The sequence below is a fragment of the Natrix helvetica genome (assembly GCF_964273705.1).
Source record: "Natrix helvetica genome assembly, chromosome: 2".
NCBI lineage: Eukaryota > Metazoa > Chordata > Lepidosauria > Squamata > Natricidae > Natrix > Natrix helvetica.
Genome location: NC_138552.1, coordinates 144,463,443 through 144,478,878, shown reverse-complemented (window position 1 = coordinate 144,478,878; position 15,436 = coordinate 144,463,443).

The following is a 15,436-nucleotide window of genomic DNA, read 5'->3' as shown; positions in this document are numbered from 1 at the left end:
AATATCCCAGTTATTTGTAAAACTGGCAAGATCCTGTTTATACTACAATGTGTCTTTGATAAATGAGGTGCTAAAATATGATATATTTTAGTCCACAGTCCTCTGATTACCACGGACTACCTAGCCCAAGCAACATTTGTATAAAACCATCAAGCTTCTGACAGTATTGAACTTTTAATCCATGTCTTTGCCCCAGCTCAGAATGGACAGGACCAGTAGCTCTAATTTCTTTACCAGAAAGTCTTTGATATAATTTCTTGGAAAGTGGGTTTTAATTTGGGATTCCCAGAAGTTTTACATTTCAGTTTGACATGGCATAATTTGTTCAGATCATTGCTGAATATTAATTGTGCAATCTCTCTTTAGTTGATTTTTCTGTCGGCTACATACCAAAATTGTCCTCTTTATCTCTTTCATTTTAATAGGATGTTAGAATGTCTTATTTTTATAATTATAAATATAATTGTGAAAACATTGATGCAATTATATATCGGGATAGAGGGAACGTAAGATACAATAAAAAGATAATGGTTCTCCTCACACATACGTATGTGCTAGTCATTCCCAACTCTAGGGGACAGTGCTCCTCTCCGCTTCAAATCCAAAGAGCCAGCACTGTCTGAAGACGTCTCGGTGGTCATGTGCCAGCATGACTAAATGCCAAAGGTACACGGAACCCTGTTATCTTCCCACCAAATGTAGTTCTTATTTTTCTACTTGCATTTATTACATGCTTTCGAACTGCTAGGTTGGCAGAAGCTGGGACAAGTAATGGGAGCTCACTCCATTACACTGCACTAGGGATTCAAACTGCTGAATAGATACAATAGTATGCAGATAATGCTCTATCATTATACCAAAACTTTTTATTTGGAATTGTAGTCCATTAATATCTGTGTTTGTTGTTCTGTCTGATAATTTCATCAAATGGAGTACATTTTAGTTGATGTGACTGGGTCATAGCAATAATTTTGACAAGTATTAAAATGGAAGTTTTAGATATATTCCAATTCCTTTGTTTATTTAGGATATGAATTTCCAGAAAACTTTCTCAACTGGTACATTTGAATTTATTTTCAGGGGGGAAAAATCTACATACCGTACATCGCTTAGAATTGTTTCAAGTACTTCACATCAGAGGAATGAAATTGAAATGAATTTAACCCCAATATTTGTTTTATTATTTATATTGTATTATTAATTTTAAACAAATTAATTAATCAAGCACATTAATGCACATATTTAAAACAAATAATTTTTTGGGCAAGGGTATCCTACACAAATTGTAATTGTTTATTAGAAAAGTTGGATTTAATTGTGTACATTTATACAAAGATGGAAATTATACATATATTCAGACTTATTATTAGGCTTGGCTGGCATAAAATACTTCAGAATCCAGCTGTTCTTTGTGCTTAGTTTGAGAGATGTATCTGATCCCACTGAAGTTTTACCAAATATTGGGATCCTTATTTCTGTGAAACTCAGTTTTCATACCCTCATTTAATGTCACAACATTTATAGGAAAAAGACTGTGCCACACATACGCTGTAGCCTAGAACCTTTTATTCATAAAAATCTTCCTTCATGAGATAATTGTAGTTTTAAAAATAGGAACAAATCTGAGGGTAAACCAAACTTCTCATAATATGATTACTCAGCTTAACCTCAGCTTAAATATAATTAAATTACACAGACAATTAGCCTTGCCATTATTGATAAGATTTAAGAATGGCATTTCATGTTGGCATAATTAGCTGTATAATTTTCATCTTCTTGGAAGCTTGTATAATTTTTACCTGGCAACTTTTCTTTATTAGAAATTGAAAGAAGTAGGTGTCATTCATTTGGGCATAGTCTATAAGAAGCTTAAGTGATCTAGTGTAAATCAACAACAGGCAAAACAATCGCCAGCTTTTAAAACAATATTTTAAAAAATAATAAATGCAACACAGTTATTCCATATTTATTGGACACCTCCCAGGCATGTTTAATAAAGTTGTTTGCAGTTGTTTTGTATGGAAATTGGAAGACAGTCCTGTGTTATGGGTTTGTTCCTCATAGAGATCTGGCTCAAAGCATCCTTCATGGAATACATACAATTCTGCTATTTGCCCAGACTTGGATTCAGTGCATCAGAAACAAAATCAAATAAGTGGTTTTGACTAGCTGTTGACATACCTCAGGGAGGGAGGAAAAGCAATACATTCCCTGCCTATCCCCCTTATGTTTTACAACTGGGTTTCACAGTTTTTGCCTGGATTGTTTTCAGAGGAACAGCTATGCCTTTTTATTACCTTAAATAGCCACATGGACCATTCTTTATATGCTAAATATTGAAAAACGTTCAACACCCCTTCAGAAAGTGTTGGAATTATTAAGTCTTTTCCCGTTATTATCATGATTCTGACATCGAGGTCATTCATACATTACTTTTAATGCCATTTTTAATTGGCAAGCTGTCTTCTTTCAATACAAAGCAAAATCATCATCATTATTTTTTAAAAGCTCCTTCTAAAAAGTTTTTGCCTGACCCACCAAATGGAAAGGCAACAACGAAGGTAGGTTCTAATTCTTTTTGCTGTTGAGAAGTTGGAATGGGGGGAAATGGTTTTCGTAGAGATTGACCAGTAACGTATGAATAACATATTGGAAATGGGAAAAATGGTTTTGAAGCGATGGACCAGGAACATTACATTACATTAATTTATTTGATTTTTTATTAGTTTTACTGTTTTTAAATGTGGTTTAAATGTGGTTGTGTGTATATTCTGTAAGCCGCCTGGAGCTGCCATGGGTGAATAGGCGGCAATATAAATTTAATAATAAATAAAAAAATAAAGAAAGAAAACATATGAATAAGAATGAAATTCCCAGGTTGGTTGGAAGGACAATAATAAATCAAAATCACAAATCGCTTCTCTTCTTTGACACACATTTTTAAATTCACCTTGTGCAGGTGAACCTGAAATCCCGAGCAGACTTGAACACCGTATAAAACTCAACTTTCCCCTTATCCACTTCTGATATTTCCTACACATGAAAAAAGTGAATGTAAGCTATATTTTTTTTGCAGCCTACACTGCCTACTCCTAAACATTCTATCAATCTCAACATGATTCAGATCTGGCTGTTTTATAATGGAAATCATCTCAGATTCAGACAGGCAGAGAATTACCCCAATCTGAGTCACTTCAAGGCTTGGCCAACCTTGTGATATGTCTATGATATGTACTCATAGATATGTATGGCAAGGCAGAGAGAGATCTGATTAAGAAATATAGACTTCCAGTATTTGTAAGTACCAGGCTGTTCTTTTCATCAACATGCAAGCCAAGAGTATCAGTAGTTCTTGGGCTACTCTGGTGTGTGTGTGTGTATGTGCGTGTGTGAGTGGGTGGTTGAAAGAACTCTAAACTTTCATAGCAAGAATGATTGAGTAAAGGAGGCGAAAAGTGCCGATAAAAATGATAAGATAAGCATAACTTTCCCCAGGAGTTTGGTTGAAGTAGAGAGGAATTGCACAGAGCAGGATCATTTTAAAGTAGGTTTATTAGTTTTGGAAAATTTAAGACATCTCTTTTCAGCTCATATTTCCCCTCAGTTCCTCATTGTGGAAAGCAGGTAATATCAGAATTCTTTTTCCTTCTTTTTTTTAGATAACCTCCTAACCTCAACATTCTTCTCTGTCTCAAGCAAACATGACTTTTAGAGGCAAGACTATTTAACCCACTAATTCAAGACCATGTCTTGTTGCTTAACTGAAGGAGGCCAAAATTACAGAATAGCTCACATATTTACCTCTGGGAAGCGACCATTATTGTGCTATTCATCTAAAAAAAGAAGTTACAGATTTTCCCCCTCAGCTCAATGAAGAACCTCTGGACTTACCAGCACTTGTTTTAGTAGCATTGGGCCGTTTGTCTCTTTAAGTTTTATTTTATGAAGAAGAGAGAAGAGAAAAAAGAAGAGGGAGAGTGAAGGAAGAAGCTGGAACCATTTTGTAAATTGTTCGTGTACATTTCTGACAAGAATGGTGTTCCCTCTTCTGAAAACCTCCATGTAGGGAGCAGAAGAAGGGAGAAGGAATGGGAGGAAGCAAAAAAAAAGTTCATCCACAGATTTTGGATTCTTACATAGTTCATTTCTAACTTGGGGTCCCTCTCACTACAAATATGCAATTGCTAAATGATTTAATCAAACTTAATTATGATTACAATTGGGACCAGAAATTCCATTGCTTAGCAAGGTGGTGGTTAAGTGACATGACCTGATTCAATGACTTTCTTTGTCAGAGTTGTTATGTGAATCACTGCAGTTGGTAAGTGAATCATGCAGTCATTAAATGATTCCAGCTTCCCCCATAAAAATGACTTGCCAGAAGCCTGCTGGGAGGGTCGCAAATGGTGATCACATGACCTTGGGATGCTGCAAATGTCATGTTAGTTGCTAAGTACCTATATTTTATAGTCTTAAATGTGAGGAGCAGTTATAAATAGCTTTTGTCAGTGCCATTGTAACTTCAAGCAGTCACTAAATGAATGATTGTAAGTCAAGGCCTACCTGTACAAAAAAAATTCATTTAGCATGTATTGCTGTTTGAAGAAAAAAATGTTGTTGAAGTCCATGGGAGAACATTTATTTTAGAGACATGTCATCTTGATACCAGAGATTTTTATGCTAAAGGAATAATGGAGGAAGCCAATAAACAAATCTGGATCAAGGCTCTGGCTTGGGGGAAGGCAGGAGAGGACAGAACAAGTAATTTAGACAATTTATCTTTATGTAAAACAAGAGTCTTGCCTGTACAATATTAGCTTTGTTTTGCAGAGATTGTTGGACTGTGCCCTGGGAATAGGAAGAACAGCAAATGTAATAAAGCATGGAAAGAAAACAAACAATGTCTCTGTTAGATATTAGCATATATCGAGGCAAGTCTCCTCTTTGGTCTGCTGCTACAGCGGGAAACAGGTATCGTTCTGATTGGTCGAGGGGCGTACCCGATCCCTATAAAAGGGGAACCCTCCGACCACAGAGCAAGCTGGATCACTACTACTATTAATAAAGAGCTGATAAGTCACTTCGTGTCCGCAGTCTGTCTCTCGTTGCCCAGATCTAACATTGGCGACGAGGGTGGGATCGAGAGGCAGATAGGACGAAGAACGCTACTCCAGAATCTCCGGATTCGATCCAGCCCAGGAATTCGGCAGAAATTCCGGCAGCCATCTCGGGTCACCGCAGCGCGGCAAATTCAAACAAGAGAAGATGGCGATGCACACTCCCCCCACTCCATTCGACCCAGCGAACGACGAGTGGGAAGCCTTCATGATTCGATTCAAGTGTTTTCTCGAAGCGAACGAATACACGGGGATCACCGACGCCCGGAAGAAAAACATCTTCCTCGGCTACTGCGGAAAAGAAGTCTTCAACACGGCCAGAGACCTCACCGCGCCTACTCCAATACAGGCAGTATCGTGGACGGCGTTGCAACAGGCTCTACAAACTCATTACGCGCCAAAACCTTCCCGCCATGTTTGCCGCAAGGAATTCAACACGCGGAACCAGATGGCGGGAGAATCCATCAATCAATATGTTGCAGCCCTGCGTAAAGCAGCAACTCACTGCGAGTTCAGGGATCTGGACGAGCACATCTTAGCGCAGCTCATCTGTGGGTTAAGAGACATTTCACTACAAAAGAAGCTGTTGGCAAACCCGAATTTAACCCTACAGATAGCGCTAAACGAAGCAAGAGCGTCAGAGTCAGCAGAGAAATCATCGGTAACCATACAACGAGGTTTCAGCGTAAACCAGCCAGCACCAAGGCAGACCAGAGTGCACTACGAGGACACAAGCCCCGACTACGAGGATCCCGAGTTCGAGGACAGTCACCTGATGCGGAGCAGTCACGTGAGGCCTGGGGGGAGACCCGGATCCCGCTTGCCACCCTGCGCAAGTTGCGGAGGGAATCACCCCAGGTCTACCTGTAGGTTCAGGAACGTTGTTTGTTCACACTGCAACAAATTTGGGCACATCGCACGAGTGTGCCGGAGCGAAGTCCCTGCCTCACGGCAGCCACCCATGTACCGCCAACAGAAGCTCAACCCAGGGGCTTGGCGAAATCAAAAAGGGCGCCCAGAGAGAAATCCACAAGTGTTTACCCAGAGAGAAAATGCACAAAGAGCTGAGCGAGCGTATTCCCAGAGAGATTACACACAAGGAGCTGAGTGAGCGTATCCCCAGAGAGACTACACGCAAAGAGCTGAGAGAGCGTTCTATCAAGACGCTCAACGAGAGTATTTTCAGGATATAGATGGTGAGATAGAGTTGACCCAGAGAGAGGAGTTGCGAACGTATCTCACCACGATAAATCAGGTCCGCCCCAAGCGGCCCAAAAGGCTGAGAGTCACAGTCCTCTTGGAGGGCTCACCTTGCGAGCTAGAAGTTGACACAGGATCAATCCTGACGATCATTTCATGGGCATCCATGAAACAGGCTATCCCTAGCCTCAGAAAGAGCCAACTACGCGCTCCAGACATCCTGCTACGAGACTACCAGGGGAACCAAGTCCCCATCGTGGGCCAAGGCACATTCCAGATCCGTTTCAAGGACATCGTAGCTCAGCTGCCCGTGACCATCGCCAGCGCACCATTACAGAACCTTCTGGGGCTTGATTGGTTTGAAGCCCTGGGGTTAGAAGTCACCGGAATCAACGCCGTGGAAAACAGCAGTGCTGAACAGATTTTTAAGGAGTTCGAGGATGTGTTCAGCCCCGGTCTTGGTAAGTATGTGGGTAAACCGATATCATTCAATTTAGACCCCAAAGTGGCGCCAATCCGACTTAAACCGAGACGAGTGCCTTTTGCACTCCGCCCAAAAATAGATAAGGAAATAGATAAGTTAGTGGAGCAAGGAATCCTTGAGCCGGTGGATCACGCGCGCTGGGAAACACCCATTGTGACCCCAGTCAAACCAGACGGGTCAGTCCGCATCTGCGCGGACTATAAATGCACAATTAATGTCGCACTACAACAGAGCGCATATCCTGTGCCTGTAGTACAGCACTTATTGCACTCGTTGGGGCCAGGAAAGGTATTTGCTAAATTAGACATGGCACAAGCTTACCAGCAACTGCCAGTTGATAGCGCCACAGCGGAGGCCCAAACTACAGTGACGCATAGAGGAGCATTCAAATGCAACCGGCTACAATTCGGTGTGAGTATTGCCCCAGGATTGTTCCAGAGCGTCATGGAACGACTTTTGCAAGGAATACCGGGAGTCGTCCCCTATTTTGACGACATCTTGGTGTCCGCTGCAAACGAGGAGCAATTAAATAAAAGAGTCAGAACTGTTTTGGCCAGAATCAGAGAAAAGGGTCTCCGCCTCAAAAAGGAAAAATGCCAAATTAACGTGCCTAGCGTAGAATTCCTGGGTTATAGAATCGATGGTCAGGGAATACACCCCACTTCGAAGAAAATTAAGGCGATCCAGGACGCCCCCACACCACGGAATCAGACCGAGTTGCAGGCCTTCCTCGGACTACTTAACTTCTACAGCGTTTTTCTGAGGCAGAAGGTGACTGTTGCTGAGCCACTACACCGTCTACTACAGAGGAGCGCACCATGGAAATGGGGACGATCCGAAGCTGCAGCTTTCGCCGGAGTAAAGCGCCTGCTCACCACTGACTCACTGCTTGTCCAATACAGCCAGACCCTACCGCTGGTATTGACCTGCGACGCATCACCCTTCGGAGTTGGAGCAGTCCTCAGCCACAGGATGCCCGACGGAAAAGAAGCACCCATCGCCTTCTACTCCAGGACTCTTTCATCGGCCGAAAGGAATTACAGCCAAATGGACAGGGAAGCGCTGGCTGCTGTAGCTGGAGTAAAACGTTTCCACGAATACCTCTACGGCCGCGATTTTGAACTGATTACAGATCACAAACCGCTGTTGGGACTTTTGGCGGGAAACCGCCCCACTCCGGTCTCCCTTTCTCCACGCATGACCAGGTGGACTGTTTTCCTGGCTGCGTACTCATACAAATTGATTCATCGACCGGGCTCCACTCTCGGACACGCAGACGCACTCAGCCGTTGCCCATTACCTGACATTCTGCCAGACCCCACTCCAGAAGTACCGGTATTGCTCATTGACTGTTTGGACTCTGGACCGGTTTCTTCATACGACGTTGCAAGGTTCTCCTCTAAAGACAATTTAATAAAGCAAGTTCAAACTTGGGTTTGGAGGGGGTGGCCGAAGGGAAACGTGGGCCCGGAATTCAAAGTGTTTTGGTCAAAACGGGACGAACTCTCAGTGTTACAAGGTTGCTTATTGTGGGGGGATCGAGTTGTTATTCCGTATGCTTTACGTAGGAATGTATTAGATGCTTTACATGTGGGTCATCCGGGGATTGTTAGGATGAAGGCGTTAGCAAGAAGTTACGTTTGGTGGCCAAACATGGACAAAGAAATAGAGGAGTGGGTGGCCACTTGCGACCCATGCCAGGAATCGAGACCAGCACCCTCGGAAGCGCCCGCCACAGAATGGGAGAAACCTAAAGCACCCTGGTCGCGAATACACATCGACTTCGCAGGGCCATTCCAAGGTCAGAGTTTCCTTATAGTTGTGGATGCATACTCAAAATGGCTAGAAGTAGTCCTAATGACTTCAACCACGGCAGAGGCAGTCATTAAGGTTCTACGGCGACTTTTCGCCACCCATGGCCTGCCCGACCTCCTGGTCTCCGATAACGGGCCCCAGTTCACGGCCATGCAATTTGAGACATATCTAGCAGGTCAGGGAATTCGGCACGCCCTCGTCGCGCCATTCCATCTGGCATCAAATGGACAGGCGGAGAGAATGGTGCGATTCGCAAAAGAGGCCCTCGCTAGGATGGGTCCAGGTGATTGGCAAACACGCATTGACCATTACCTCTTAATTCAGCATATTACCCCTAGCGCAACGACGGGTAGGAGCCCCGCTGAACTACTCATGGGCCGCCGTTTACGGTCTCACCTGGACCGTCTTCACCCAAATTACTCTGCCACAGCTCCCCCAGACTCCACAAGTAAAATTCGGTCTTTTAGCATAGGGGATTCCGTATACGCCCACAACTATGCAGGGGGAACATTGTGGATGCCGGCAAAGATCATTGGCATCACGGGTCCACGATCGTATCTGCTGGAGCTGGAAGATGGGCGGAACTGGAAAAGGCACATCGATCAACTTCGGGGTCGCCTAGCACACTCAGACCTTCGAAACGAAGACGAGATTTCCCTGCCTACAGAAAGTCAGCCACGCGAGAGCCCCATCATAGAAAACTACGACACCTGCGAACCGAGCTCGGAACAAGAAAGCAAGCACGAAGCAGATCAACCCCCAGACAACGCAACCGAGCAGACTCCGGAACGCCCCAGCTACGAGGGCACGAAACCTTCAGAACGCGGAACAGGGAAAGCATCCGATCCTGCAACCAATTCTGACCAACCAGAACTACGACGCTCCTCCCGAGTAAGGCAATCCCCAACATACCTAAAAGACTATGTTACCTACCGCAACGTTCCGTCTAGGAGGGGAGGGGTGTTAGATATTAGCATATATCGAGGCAAGTCTCCTCTCTGGTCCGCTGCTACAGCGGGAAACAGGTATCGTTCTGATTGGTCGAGGGGCGTACCCGATCCCTATAAAAGGGGAACCCTCCGACCACAGAGCAAGCTGGATCACTACTACTATTAATAAAGAGCTGATAAGTCACTTCGTGTCCGCAGTCTGTCTCTCGTTGCCCAGATCTAACAGTCTCCATTTCTTTTGTTTGGGGAATTTGAAATAGTTTGTCTATTGTCACCTTTATATCAGCCCTCCTTGGCGAAGAAGATAAAAATTGCTGCAATAGCATGAGTTTTGATTCACTTCAACCACACTGGCCAATCTCCAGTTTTGTCTTTTGAATGATAGCTTATTTTATTCTGGTTTCATCCATACTAGTTTCTTAAACCATAAGAGGCAGCATTTGATCTCGGGGGGAATCAGTTAACAGCATGAAAAAAGCAAAATGATTTTAAGGGGTTTTAAACATAAAAAACAAGCCCCCTTGAAATCAGTAAGATGCAACATCTGATGAGGCACAATTGAGATCAGGTGGTATGAAATTGGTATGCATTAGCTATAACTCTTAACTGGTAGGAAATACACTCTGTCCCTCTTCTTTCACTTAGAAATTAGCATACATTGCTGGTCATGTACAAAGTGAAGCCGAGGAAGGAGACAAATAAAACGGCAAATGTAAGCAAAAGGGCAAATTCAAACAAACCTTTGCATTTTATTTTATTTCATTTACTTTTCTCTGTTTATTGATTTGTACTGTTGGGAGTTTTTGGCAAAAGCATGTATGTGTGGGTGAGAGTCTGTAGTAACTATATCCATGACTCATGAATCATAACAATCTATTTGCTTATATAGACAACTGACTGATTGAGACTTCCCCCCCCCCCCAAGGATTCAGTTAGTACACAGATATTTAAACTCTGCTCAGGCACTCACCTAAATGCTCAAGATCTTAAGAACATTTGCAATACAAGTCTATGCTCACTGGCTCAAAGCTCCTGTATTTATAGTTCATGTTCGCTGTTGATCTTCCTGAACTTTTCATTGGGTCAGAAAGACAGCTGAATCCAAAGTTGGACAAAGCTCCTGTAACGAACTGGGATAAAGCAGGATTCCAAGTCATAGGAAGAGCTGTATTTCCAATCAGGCAACTATAGCTTTTCTTCAGATCCCCTAGTGCAGGATTTCCCACAGTCATCATTATCAATCCTCAAGGCCACTGTTGTTCTTGTTGTTGCCAGTTTGGTGTAGTGGTTAAGACAATATGTTAGAAACCAGGAGACTGTGAGTTCTAGTCTTGTCTTAGGGACAACGTTGGCTGAGTGACTTTGAACCAGTCACACTGTCTAAATCCTGAGAAGCAGGCAATGGGAAACCACTTCTGAAATCTTCCCAAGAAAACTGCAGGGACTAGTCCAAGCGATTGCCAGAAACCAATGATGACTTGAAAGCCAACAAATGTATTATTTTCTATTTATTAAATTATTTTCCTATAATATATACTGGGGAGAGGGTGATGAACTTGGATGCCAGGGTCTGAACATTGGGCTTTCTCCTTGTGAAACATATAAAGAGCTAAGCCACTTCCTCCCCAGCTTTGTTCATTGCTTTGGCCCATTATTTCCCTTTTTGAAACCCAATGGCAATCATCCAATTAGGAAGAAAATAATGGGGTTGAATTTGAAATTTACAGCCAATGCTCCAGTGTTTGGAGAAGACAAATGCCTGCATGGTGCTCTATTCTAAGTGAATTCTATATGTAAACATAACTATGTTGTACTAATACAGTACAGCATTATTGGTGAATTATCTTGTGTGTTGTTTGAGTTATATACGATATTTTAGATCCAAATGTTTCAAGCTAAAAAGCTTATCAGAAAGTAAAGGTGGTCACTTTGCTATTATCACAACCTAAAAACATATCCAGATGTTCTAAAAACTCAGCCTATAGTGATAGTGGTAGTAGGGAGAGCTTTTCATAGTATTCAATCAACAAAAATATCCACATTTCCCCAGTACCATTAGTTGAATCAGTTATCATCAAGGTAGCTAACATCCTTAAATGCCGGCATTTAGTCTGCTTTTAATTAAATTTTCAAGGCTACAACTTGGAGGAGGCAACTCATTTACAACAAGTAGAACTATGATGTTGTCTTTTATTCATTCTTCCCCCTTTTCCTTTCTGTTACTAGTGTAATACTTTTATCAGTTGCTTCCAGTTTAGTGCAATAGTGATAACTTTAAAACAAGTCATTTGATCTCCCCACCTCTTGAAATCTGTTTCAAGTGTTATGAGCAGGTCAGGGAGAGGCAACAAAAGACATGCCTTGCTAGTTGATGCACCGTAAATAAAGGCAGAACCTCACTATTTTGATTCCTATCTGCCAAGGCAGATAATATCACCAAGTTTCCCCAGCAAAAAATGTGTGGGGACAAGATAGAATCCTTGAATTTTTGTTAGGTCAACACATTTGCTGAAGGACATTCTCCCTGCTTCTGAGATACTACAGTAGCATTGGAGGAGGTCATTTCCAGAAGAATATTATAGGTGGAATAAATGTATTTGTATGATCTACTACTGAAAATTCCAGCAATTGTCATGAATAGCATAAATGCCTTTCTAGAATAATTCTTTTTATGTTTGACCTGCTAAGGAGTTGCAATGGTTGCCAAATTTAAAATATAAAAGGCCTTGAGAACACCAGGGAGAGGGACTATCTTGTAGGCATTCCGCCAAACACCTGGTAGACTCCCCTTGCCTCCCTAGGTGACTGGCTCAGCTGCAGAAGCAGTGTCTGCTGGCCAAATTTTAGCCAGGAGGGCTGAAATCCAACAGGTTGTTCTTCCTGGGATGAGTCAGAGACAGAACACAAACAAAAGATGTGGCATGAGCTAGTTAAGAGTGTGTAAATGTTGTCTTCTCCATGCATGCAATCCAGTGGTGGGTTTCAAATTTTTTTAGAATCTCTTCTGTAAGTGTGGCCTGCTTTGTGGGAGTGGCTTGCTGGCCATGTGACCGGGTGGGAGTGGCTTGCCAGCCATGTGACTGGGTGGGCATGGCCAACGTGTAAAATGTGGTGAAACTCACTTAACAACGCTTTTGCTTAGCAACCAAAATGTTGGCTCAGAAACTCTGGATTTGAAGCATGCAAGTCTTAAAGCTGTCAAGTTACAAGACCCTTGCACCCCTAACCCTTTAGAAAAAAAACCCAGGGGTGTTCAAACTTGACAGGTCTAAGACTTGTGGACTTCAACTCCCAGAATTCCTCCTCTCACTCTTCATCTTGATGATGCGCGGATGGGTGGGGGGAGGGAACTGGAACCGGTTCTAAATGGCACTGTAGATTTCTGGAACCTCTTCTATAGAAGAGGTTAGAACTGGCAGGAACCCACCCCTGATGCAGTCATATATTATATAGAGGTAAATGTTCCCCTCCCATATATGTGCTAGTCGTTCCTGACTCTAGGTCAGGAATTTTGTTCTTTTCTATATATGCCCTCATCTCTGTTAGCTCCTGCGGGGTCACAGAATACATCCGGGGCTTTGGCAGTTTAGCCCCAGGGAGCAGTTTCATGGCACAATCTGTGGGGCAGTGAGGGAGCAAAGTATCACATTCCTGTTCGCTGCATACATCTTGTAAGTCTGCATATACCTGAGGGAATCGCTCCTCCCCAGCTGTATGTACTGATGGCACTGTAGCTCGCAATCCCACTGGGCCCTGGGCTGTGGTTTGCACCTCATGAGGAGGAGGGTGAGGACCGAGGCCTATTCTGAGATGCCTACTACCACCACCCCACCATATCGTGGGTCCCCATTTGTCCAACCATACCAGGCCTAGTACAATCTCCTCTGTAATGTTTGGAACCACTACAAACTGCAAGACCTCCTGATGGGGCCCTATGTGCAATACCACCTGATCAGTTACATGTGTGGCTGGTTGGCCCCCAATACTGACCCATCCATCTGTTTGAAACAAATCGGCTTAGCCAACTTCCTGAGGCCCACTCCCAGATTATCAGCAACTGTGGCATTCATTAAGCAACGAGTGCACCCTGAATCGATCAGGGCTGTACATTGTCATTGCCTGGCTGCTTCCACCACTACCTGTATCACAAATGGTTTGATAGGCTTAGTTATCATTGGTTCGGAACCCTCCCCCCAGTCACTTCCACTGGTATTGAGCATATCACCCAATGGGCTGGAGTCAACTGGGATAGGAACTGGTTGACTCACCATGTGTGACTTCTCCTTGCTACCCCTCACGCTCTTCCTGGCCACAGCCATTTTTTTCCTTGGTGTGCTCATGGACGCTGTAGGACCAGTCTCATGGCAGGCTGCCGGTCTATACCCCGGCCTCCTGCATCGAAACTAAATACATGTTATGGGTGGCCGGATGGGCGATGTCAGCCCAGCTGCCATCGGGGATGGAGGTTGCCCTATGGAAACTGCTGTGCGTTGCAGGGTTTTAGGGGCAACTCTGCTATGATGCCTCTGTTGCAGTCTTTGTCCTCGCCTATCCCTCTCCTTTCCTGACTTATCCTTGTGGAACTCTATAGCTAATTCCGTGGCAGCCTGGAACCATGCAGTCAGTCTAGGTGGCAACCCTCTGTAGACGCAGGCCCAACGTAGTGTTCAGTCAAGATTGGCATTAAAGTAATGCACCACCAACCTCTCTGGCCACATCCTCACTTTGCTGGCCAGACGCCAGAAATCTCTGATGTAGTCATCTACTGGCTTCCCTTGTTGTCTTGTAGACCACAATTCCGCTTCCTCCCGCTGGATCCTGGTGGTATCTTCAAACCTCTCCCGCAGTGCCATCAGGAACAGACCAATGTCCGTGAGTTCCACAGCATGATCCCAATACAGATCAGCCACCCAGTCAGCAGCCTCTCCGTCCATCACTGGCATAACGGTCATCACCATGTCCCACTGCAATGTATACATATGGCCGTAACGATCCATGTGATTTAACACCTGGTCTAAGAAAAGGGCCACTCATCCTGGGCTACCGTCAAACGTAGCCTTTTGCCAGTGGGTCCCAGCATCCCATCACTCTGGGCCCATAATCAGCTAGAGACCCCTTCTGGGTAAGGAGAGGATGAGGTGCATAGCTCTCTCATGCTGCTCATCTCCCGCAGGTGTCCTGGGCAGCTTGGGGTAAACCTAGCCCGGGCTGCTGATCTCTTACTCTTGCAGCACCTTGGGTACCATACTATTCTGGATTGGTTATGCTGGACTGTCCAACAGCTCCCCCTGCCTGTTGGAATATATGTTCCAGGGACCCTCTCCAACCACGGCCACATCCATTATCTCGGAAACCCACTGCCCCAAACCTTTCCTGCAGCATCTGTAGAGTTGGGCTGTCCACAGCGGTGGTGTAACTCCAATCATCATCTGAGCTGTGCCTTTCAGGCCATTGGGCAAAATGGGTTCCAGAAGAGGTGATCTGGGGAGCATGGAGTGGTAAGCCTCTGTGGTCCTGAGCTGCTGGCAAGCCCAGGCACCAATCCCCTGCATGGCCTGGCCCACATCGGCCTCTAGAGGTTCTGCTGTAGGCTTCCATGCCACCAAGTGGACCTTACATCAAATGGTGCCTCTCCTGCTGGGCCTGACACAGCCTCCAGCACAGTTGTATCAGTTGCCACGGCAGACTCCTCCAAGCCCCCAGCCTCCAACCCAAGCACTGTACCTTCAGCTCTGGTATGAGCTCTGACAAACGGTCATGTTCCGAAGGGCTAATGAAACCAGCCAAACACAGAAACGGTTTGTAAATGCAATTTGTATTCTTCCTTTGGCACGAACTCACCAACAAAGCACTAAGGCAATGAATAAATT